Raw genomic sequence first — 10,897 nt, forward strand, 5'->3', positions numbered from 1 at the left:
AACTTTTTCATCAAATATCATCAATTTGTTATTCACGTATTTACTTACTATAAGGATCCATTCATCCATATCTACCGAACTGCTTCTCACGATGAGTCCTTTCCTTTTGTCTCCTGATTCATCCCAACTTTCCTGGAAGTCTTGACGTGAAGGCTGACAGAAATGTGTGTGATTAAAGCTCCTCTCGCTGTATCTTCACCGTATCCTCATTCCCCATTTGGTCAAGCGTTTTTTAAGTCCTGACATGGCATTTGATATTTCATTTCTAACTTCTGGACCCATGGACTTCCATACACTGCTTTCGAGTGTAGGATGGGAAGATTGATCGGCCTTCTTTAAGTCATTTCTAAACAGCTTTTTATAATGTGTTTTGGGATGTGTGTGCCTATTTATTTGCTGTGATGACTTACACCTGCCCTCAGTGAAAAGGTAAAGTAGTTGAACCTTTTTTTTACAACATATTCTGTCCTTTTCAGAGGTGTATTTGAAATGTGTTAGCCGATATGACTAAATGACTACATGGATCAAGTCTTCCATATCTTTATTTATCACAAACATAAATCACATTCACACCTTCACACTGAAACTCCATAGTGCGTCCTTTGCTTTTATCTCCTCATTCATCCCTGATTTCAAGGAAGTCAGCTGTCTTGATGTGGAGGGTGACAGAAAGTGTGTGAGTCAAGCTCCTCTCAGTGCGTCTTCACCACTGTGTCACTCAGGGCTCCCAAATCTGTCCGAGCACAGCTGCTCTCCATGCCACGCTCTCTCCACACACACATGCACGCACACACACACACACACACACACACACACACACACACACACACACACACACACACTTTCATGTGCAGCTTAGCAGCTTATCTGTGGTCAGGGCGACCGCAGAGAGTCTGCCTCGTGGCAACGTGATACGCCTGCCTCTCACCAGCCTGGCTATTTGTGTAACCCGCAGAACCTGTATCATCATTACAAATGGTTTCTATCCGGACACAGATTACCAGGTTATTATTACCGCTGCTTTACACACTCCAGCTATGAAAAGCATCCACATCAGAGGTGTGAAGTCTTCAGAATTAGAAAAGCATATGTGCTCCTAAAGGTTTTACTCATGTGAACTTTTGATCAACCTTTTCTGCTGTGGGTCAAATATCTCAGGAAATAATAATAAGATGGCTTCAGTCACACACAAAAAAATCCCTTGGAGGTCGACAACAGAAACAGAAAGAGAGGAATATACATATTTACAGCTTGCAGAAAATAACGTTTCTTTGGTCACCTTTCTGCTACATGGCCACCAACTCACCAAAGCTTTGGTGGCCAGAGGCGTATATATTTAAGGCCCCTCCCTCCTAGAACAACCACATGTTTAACAAATGAAATAACGTAATAGTAAACAAACTACACGTTAGGTCTAGTTTTCATAATAATTCATTAGAAGCATTTAACCCCCAAGACAATCACATTTTTCTTTTTCTAACATGACTCCCCCCATGTTCCTGGGCAACATGGTGTCTCCCAATTGAGCACACCTGCATGCTGATTGAGCAGCTATTTAGGGCAGCCCTCCTTAGCTGTTCGAGACTCAGGAACTGTGGAGGGACAGCGGGTCATCATGGCACCTTGGAAAAACACTTGGATGTTAAGTATTGACTCTAACTAATTAATGACTTTATGAAGAAAACTATTTTCTCTTTTAAGTTTGATTTTTGAGATGTCAACAGCAGTTGTTTAAAATCATAAAATCATGCACATTTGAAACAAACCCTATGTTGAGATACGTCTATTTTGCTAATCCTGGAGATTATAGTCCCGGTTTGAGTTGTTCCATTGCATACAATTCACAAACATGTAAACATTTTTAAAGCATTTATTCTATTAATCAGAACAGGAAATCATGCCTCCCATCAGAGAATAAGCCTGTTAAAGACCGTGAGTTTTACAACGTTTCCTAATTTCTGACAGATTATTTAGCACTAACATTTTAATATTTCTAAATTATTCACGTTGGTCCAAGTATATAATATGAGGAGTTTGAAATGCATAATTCTGTTTATTGAGCGGATAATGTTTGCACAAATGTAAAACTAAGAAGGGGCATTAGTCGAAACCAGAAGAATACTCGGTGTAATGAAAGGATTACTTAATGCACAAATAGCCCTAGGACCCCAAATTTCCCTCAAAGAGACTAATACTAACTCTGAAGACTCTATTCAACCCAAAAGAGATGCAATATGTCCAGAAACAGATGCTTTTAATATACAAAATGATGCAAAAGAAGAAAACTACAATAAGAACCAAACAGTTTCAAAATGACAAATGAGTAGAGAAAATATCCACAAAGAGACATATAATGACTACAAGGAAACCCAAGCTACAGAGAAGCTCCGAAAGACTGCCAAGAGACACAAAACAGGAGAAAGAAGATCAACCCACTTATAAATCGTCACAAATAGACACAACATGATTTGCACATTTGCAAAAACACAGATGAAGTAGAAGTAGATCAGAAACAATCGCACATTGATGCTGAAACACTAAACAGTCTGGATATCTGACTGTGTAGGACAGGTGGTGGGGCCTTTTGCAACTGCGTTCTCAGGGGCTGATTGTCCCATCATCGGCCCCTGATCACTATGATACATAAACCCTAAAATACCAAGGCAGTAAATGACTTATTGCTGGAGATCTAACATGTTGAGCATGACCACATCATACAGCGGGGATCAGCCTCAGTGCAGAGCACCAACAGCTGTGTGTTGTGGAAAGTAGACGGAGACAGAACATTTGAAGTGATTCACACGAGGGGAGCATCTCTCCCGAAAGAGAAAGCACTGGTTCATAAGCACTTTGCAAATCTAGCCTATTCCACGCTCGCTCTGCATGAAACTGCTTTGCTATGATGCCATGACTAATGAAAGCCATGACAGCGGAGGCTGATGGAGGGTGAATGTATGAAGGTGAACACCCCGAGATCTCAAAGCACAAGCCAACAACCATAAGCTGTGTTAGAGTAAGTAGTCTTTACTTGATGCTCTCTTTATTTAAAAAGTGATGGCATGTTATTGTATGAATCCAGACCGTGTGCTGGCTTTCTTTGTCCTCCACAGTAATCTTTGAAAAGAAGTGCTCACACACTTCTTGCATCTTCATTGCAGTCTTGCATGGCGTAGAGCCGAAGGCGGCATTTCCTCCTGCTGCATCCTCTCCTCTCTCAGACTTTTCTCTTTCCTTTTTTTACTTTGACTTTGATCTGTACTCCTTTCAACTCCTCACATGTGTTAGGAATAGCATGGTGTTCATGGAGGGTTTTTTCCTCCAATGCAGCATAACGCTTGGATAATGCATTCACGCCTTTTGCAATGACAGCGCTGCAGACGGTCCTCCTTCCATAAGTCTGCTGTTCATAATGTGTCAGGTAAAAGAGTAAAGGGGAACATTTCAAGTTAACGCACAAGTTTGCAGCTACTTCATCTACAGTGTTCAGGACTCAATGTTGCAAGAAGTTCAGACCTTACTGTACAGACAAACAGAGGTGGGAAGTAATGAAGCACATTTACTCAAGTACAGTACAATTTTGAGATCCTTGTACTTTAGTTTTTCCATTTTATGCTACTTTGTACTACAAGTCAGAGGTAAATGGTGTACTTTTACTCCACTATATTTATTTAATACCTTTAGTTACTTTACAGACTTGGATTGATGATGTGAAATATAATCAGACTTTAGTTCCACCTGGAGTAAATTCACACTCCAGATTGAAGGGAACTATGACTGTGGGATTGATCCTTCAGAGGACTTTAATCTGAGGAGAATAAAGGGCAGCAGAGAGGGGAGACGGTTCAGAGGTATTTCAAACTAAAATATAAAAGATTGTATTCACTTAACAAGTCTACCAGCGCTTATAAGAATATATCATTTGTATCTGCGTCACTATACATTGTGAAGTGTTATTAAAAGTAATGCATTAATCAATACATGTATAATATTTCAAATGTTTAAATTAAAAATAATAAATAATTAAATGGTTTTTTTTTTAAATTATTTTTGGCACTTATCTAAAAAACTGTAGGATTTTCATTAATAATAATAATAATGTTGAATTTATTCATTGAGAGAAAATAGCCACACTTTTCAATAATAAGGGATATGAAGAGCTGAATGATTTTCTCTGAAATATACAACATCAGTCGCTTCAATAATGGGACAAACCTTTGCTGTGTTTGTGAAACAAGGGTTACAGAGAATAATCTTTTGGAGAATAAATCAATGATATTGACTTAAACACAGGGAAATGAGAAGCTGCCATCATATGTTGTGTGTGCTTTGTTCCCAGCAGATAGGCAGAGCGCTTTGAAGTGAGGATTGGCTCAGCAGGGTGCCAGCTTCTGTAAAGGCAAGATGCTAAACATCGGGAAGGACACGAGGTACTCTATTACCAACTCCGGAGTAGAGAGGGGGAGAAAAGGCACATCCAATGATAATGTACATCTGTTCCAGTGAATTTATGAGCTTTGAACATTTTTTCATGTGGGGTAAGTGGAGCCTTTTTCTCCCAGAATCTCCGAACTTCAAAGCAGATTCACTTTGGATAATGCAAATGATCCCAATGTGCCGGTTCCTGCCTACTCGAGAGCATGAAAAGAGAGAGGGGGGGAAAGGGAGAATTAAAGCTAATTGGCAGGCAGTCTTTAATGTGTGAAGAGAAGGGCAAAAATAAAACACTCCAATTATTGTCAAGTTCATTCAATTAGGAAACAGGCTGACAAAGAGCTACAGTTCACCGTCACTGCAGCCGCTGGAACGTCAGGTTTTATGGTGCAGATTATATCTGATCACATTTATTTTAAGTCTTTCAGTAAAATGAAGTCTTTGTTTAGTTCTCATGGCCAGAGGGGTAGAAGATATTCATCTGCTGGTCTTATATTTGACTGTTTTTGCACTGTGCTTATGACATGAATCCCTACAAATGTGTGTAAAATGATAAAAGTAAATGCTTAAACAGAGAAATAACACAAGTACATTTACTCAAGTTACTTAAGGTCTTCTTTGACATATTTGTAATGCTTTCTTTTTATGCCATTTTACACTTTTTATTCCACTTCATGTATTTAACACATACTTTTGTTATCTTTCCCGTTTTATTTCCCTCACTTTTACTAATTAACCCAGTTTGTTTTTTGCTAAATATTTAGAATTGGCTCACAGTATGTGTTGGAGTCACAAACGGGATAGCTATGATAATAATCTTCTATGCAAGTGTTGTTCTTGTGTGTACTTTCACTTCATACTTCCATTAGATTTAAGTAGTAACACTCCTCCACACAGTTAGAGCCTGCTTGTATTGAAGTATTCAATGTAAAGGATCTGAGTATTTCTTCCAACACTGCAAAGTGATCAACTCCATAAGTGAAATACATATTAAAAAAAAGGGCTCAACTGACAAGCAATACATTACATTAAGTTTTTGCCAATTTCTGTCTTTTATAGAGTTGTATGTACTGATGAAAGATGTTATATCCTTCTATGATTATAAATAACTGACACATTTATCATTTGCAGACAGAAATGGTCTTAGAATAAAAGCAGAAAACTTTAACATTGGAAACAAAAAGAGCACTTTAGCACTTTTAGACAGAATGTATTGTGTTGTGTGTGATTGCGTCAGACTGTGATCAGGGAAAAAAGGAACATTTGACCTCTTCCTCACACAGTAGACTCCCTGAATGTTTACCCACTTGGTTGCACTTCCTCCTTTTTCATTAAAGGATATATCTATTTCTTTCTTATGGTCAGAAGAAATCCCAAGAAAAGACCAGAACCAACAATGAACCTGTAAAACTAACAATAGCCTTTTGAAGCAACGTTTTAAACCCCATTTATTTCCAGAAACATCAATGAGCCACACCATCGTACTGAGTCACTTCATTCATGACGAACACAGCAACCTTTATCTTGGGGGAACCCCACGAAACCTGCTAAGCAACAGCAGCAAATAGTATGTATTAATCTGCTGATACAAATAGTCCCCAACTAATGCACTATTAATTGTGTTAGGGATAAAACACTTTATAGATTTAAAAGATGGCTTAACATCTGCAGTAGAAAGAAATGAGGTCCACACACTAAAGAAATGAAAGACAGTTTTGGGAAATAGCATAATTGGGCTTTTGATAAAATGTTCAACTTATGGGATCTAATGATTTAAATAAGGACTATTGAAATGATAGCACTGTGTAGTTAATTAAACCCCCGAACATTTTTCCAAACGACTTTTTTCAAATGTAGTCAAAAGTATTTTTGGGCCCAATGACGTCCCATGAATCACACCGAGGTTGAGGTACCAGCGGCTCACTTCCTGCTTGTGTGAAACCTAAAAGTGGAGTTATTTTTATGGAAAAGTTTAGTCATAGTGCGCTACGTCACTGAGTCACATGACGTCACATCTCTAACAAACATTAATATTTTAGAACCCTTTACTCTTTAGAGTAGTTTGGAGGCCCATTAAGCTCACAACGTTAACTACGGGTGGACCTTCTGCGTCAGGATGATACACGAAAAGGCTACTAACTGAGGTCGGAGGATTTGATCCAAGCAGCAAAATATGACAAGAGATGTCATGTTGCAGAAAACACAAATACACGTTCACAATGTGAAAGGTGGTGGAATCTCTTTCATCACTGGTGGTTCAATAAGTTTATTTTGCAAAGAGCAGAGATCAACTTTTTCAAAAGCAGCTCTCTGCACTTCTAGAGGCTGACTCCAGACTTCTGGAGACAGCGAAAGAATAAAACAAGGCTCCAGAAAGTTGCATTGGTTTTTAGTAGATCATTGGAGCTCTTTCTTTTTGCAACATCAAAGGCTGCGGCGGCTCTTTGATGTGGCAGCATGCTGTTTAAGGTACAGAGTGAATGGAGAGATGTCAAGCTGCAAGGTGCCTCTGTAGTTTACGTTGAGTGCTGCAGAGAGCTGCAGATGAAAGGAGCAAACAGAGTTTGATAATGAATGTCCAACAAGTAGGACCCATCTCAGACAGCGAGCGCTCAGCAGGGGGCCGCGCTAACCTTGAGCTCAGCACCCCGAACCCCGGCAGACGCTGGAGACCAGACTCCTTCAACTCGGCCGCCCCTGAAAACCGGGGGCTCTCAGAAGTGAGCTTTAATCTTCTCATCAATTAAATCGTGATTGACACCCACACACTCGTAGTCATGTGCACGATGCCATGCTCTTTCTGTGAATACCTCTCTTCCTTTGCTGGCATGGGCAGGCGTTTCCTAATTATTCACTAATCCTGCCAACGCTCTGCAGTGCTACAGTACGGCTGTGCACAGAGATCCTCTAATGTCTCCATTAATAAAAAAATATAATCCACCTTTATTTGTCTCTGAGGAACGTGAGTAACAGGATGTTAATGTCTATCTCATTTTCATTTAGGTTAGTGATCAACTTCTACATTTCTATTTTCTGTACATCTTGAAGATCTCAATGCGTTTATGAAATCTAGATTTATAGAAGATCATTTTGATGCATCCTTTGTTAGGGGAAATAAAACTAACTTTTGCTCAGTGCATTATTTATAAATGTCAATTAGTCTGGAAGTTGCAGCAAACCACTGCAAATGAAAGGTCATCTTTGTTGAGAAGGTTACCTTGAAATGTAAAAGTGTACAGGTGAGCGATGTGTAACTTACTTTTGATTTATTTTAACACATTTCGAAATGGCCATGAACGTTAGGCAGTGCACTTTATACTGATTACTGTCTCTTTTGCTAACCCTCACTAGAAAAGGTGTAACATACAACATGTAAAATATATGTTGTGTTATATGCAATTTTGCTGACAGATAAAAGGATAGCACTGTTTGTTTTGGCTTGGCTTTTTTATTACAGTGGTTCATTTAAAGTGTGTGAATATATTTCCTTAATTACCTTTTTACAGTATTTTTTTCATAATCTTTAACATTTCGTTTATATTTGATTTATTTTTTTATGTCAATGTTATTCTTTATTTTCTCAAAATTTGCCTTGGTTTTTTCATTTGAATGTCTCTTCTCATGTTTATGTATGCATCAATACACCAGAGCAAATTCCTTGTTGTGAAAGAAGCACAACTCTGAAATCTAATTGGTATAAAACAAAAATCGTTATTTCTTAGCACATAGGTTAACCTCAGAGAACTCATAGAATAAGAGACGTGCAGATTTCCTCCTGGGTTTCGTCTCTGTGTACCTCAGAGCACCTGGCCGTACACTGAGATCACCACATGTGCTTTTGATATGTGCGCAGGAAGAATGCACAGCGATGACGTGAGCCAACATATTTCCTCTCTATGATGGAGGGGTGGATCCGTCACTGAGCTGTTATTCATTAACATTCAGTTTGAAACTGACGTGGACGGACAAGGTTATTTAGTGCTGTACACTGAGCTGGACTTTCTCCAGATGGAGCGAGACTTAATGTTCATGCCTTTTAAAGTGCAAGCAATTTGGGGTTCAATCTCTTTCCCAAGGACACTTCGATATGTTGAGGGAATGAACCACTGACCCTCTGATTGATAGACAACCATTCATCCCCACAGCTGCCACAGGCCAAGCTTACGTACTTGTGTGTCTATTGTGGAAAAGAAAAAAACAGATATGCTGATTGTCTGGAAGTGATTTGGAGGAGCACACATTCTTTATCTTGATAAAAAAAAAAGACAGATGTGGAAATCTGTCAAAAAGAAACAAACCAAAAACAACCTTTAACAGGAGGGGTTTGATGCCAATCATTCAGCCAGACTTAAATCTACGGCTGTACCTTGCAATTTTTCATTCACATCATTAGATGATATTTAATTCAGCTGACACTCTTATCCATAACAACTTCAAATAAGGGCATTCAAGCATGAGGATACCAACTGAAAAGCAGCTACATCAGCTCTCTATAAACTGACCAGATTAAGTGCTACTGCGTTAGTACAGAAGAGAGATTTTTAATTTTAGTACAAAGATATAAAGTTTAAAAGAATACAAAACAGAAAAAGCAGCAAATCTACATGTTTGAGAGTCCGAAAGCAGAATTTTGGACCCTTTTTGCATGAAACACTACTATCAAAGATAGTTTTCCTGTCAATTAACTAATCAATTAGTCCTTAGCAGCTTTAATTCAATCAAGGCTAAGGACAGTATGATAAGGCACTGCAGCCTTTGCCCTCACAATGCTAAAACATGTGTTTTACTTTCTAAACCCATCTTATTTAAACTCATTTTTATTATTCCTAAATAGCCAACGCTTTGAGGCTAAAAGGTTTCAAACCAGAAACTATCCAAAAATCAAACAGAGGAAAAAGAGCTCAGACTTTCTCAATAATTATTAATCCCAATGAGTTGACAATATTCGTCCACTTCTCTAAAAACTTTATATGACTTTATAGTTTCTTAGCTACAAGAAGTTGTCTTCAATAATACTGAGGAAAGTTAGGATGGAGTTGGAGCCACCTGTTCACCTCGCAGTGACTCAGGAGAATAATTGAGTTGCAACAGAAGACAGAAACGCTCGGAGACGTCTTTCGGGACCATATCTCTACTCTTTATGCTTTTATTGACAATTTCTTACCTTCCTCTGTTACCATCCAAACTTGTCTGACCCCCTACTGTGTTTTGGATGGCAGAACTCCACGTTAGTGTCGGATGCCTGGCGGAGAGCACTCAGCGTTTCACTCCCTTTGGTGTAGCTTCTCAGTTTCTCAGAGGAAGATGTAGAGAGAAGAGAAACTCACTTTAGAAAGTTTTTATTCCAGGCTGTCTTTGATTACTCCTGCCTTTGTGTGTGTATTTTCCCCCACAGGACACAGGGAAGCAACACAGTGAAGAAGCTCAGTCTGAAGGGAATTGACTTGGGAACCAGAGGGTCGCCGGTTCAAGCCCCTATTGGACCAAGTACAGAGTGTTTCCTTGAGCAAAGAACCAAACCCCCTCAACATGGCAACCCCTTCACCTCTCCACTAATGCATCTGTAAGTCAAGTTTGTATTTATTTATTTTGTAGGCCTGCCTAAGTGTCTGATGTAATGTAATAAATATAAAACTGGAGGAAAATTTGAATATCCCCCTGAAAAGATTATGTCTTAAACTAATTATGGTACTCTAGAAGGGGCTCACATATCAGTAACTGTTCAACAACTCATCCTTGCACTTATTTATCTTGGCATCAAATAATACAAAAGCCAATGACAATATGAACAAGCTGGCTATGATATAATAGGTATTATAACACTGTAGAAGTATTATCACACACATCTTTAAGGCCTACTTAAACTAACTTGTAATCCTCAAATAATTTCAAATAAATGAAAGACATTGTGCTCAAAAAGAGGGTCGAGGGTGCAGGCGTTATGACAGGAAGAAAGTCAGTCCTTCAGTAAAAATAGGAACCAAAAAAGAGAAAAGGAGGAACAAAGCAATGGTTCCCTTTATCTGTATAACAACATACAAAAAAACAAACAAAAAAAAGAGATGTATAGAGAAATGTGTCAAACAGACGAATAAAGAAATATACAAAAGGAAGAAAGTTAACCATCCTCTTCAGGTCTATTTATGCAATGGTTCCATCCAGTGGTTGCTTGAGCAAATTGCAACCAGTAAGGGACTTCCAACCTGGACCTGCAGTTTATTTCTGCTGGCCCTTACATAATTGCCTCAAAAGAACCGTAATATATCAGAGCTTCCTGCTTTAAAAAAAAAGCTATAATTCCCCTTTTTCTGTTAATCAGTGCTCATAAAAAACGCTGGCATGAGGATGTGAAAATATCATCAAATGTCACCGGTGTTTAAAGTACATTTAGTCAAGTACTGTACACACTTCAGGTACTAAATATATTTCAGTATGGGTGACTGTGGCTGCGAGGGAGTGCGGTTGT

Source organism: Eleginops maclovinus, chromosome 4 (assembly GCF_036324505.1).
Source record: "Eleginops maclovinus isolate JMC-PN-2008 ecotype Puerto Natales chromosome 4, JC_Emac_rtc_rv5, whole genome shotgun sequence".
In the NCBI taxonomy this organism is placed as follows: domain Eukaryota; kingdom Metazoa; phylum Chordata; class Actinopteri; order Perciformes; family Eleginopidae; genus Eleginops; species Eleginops maclovinus.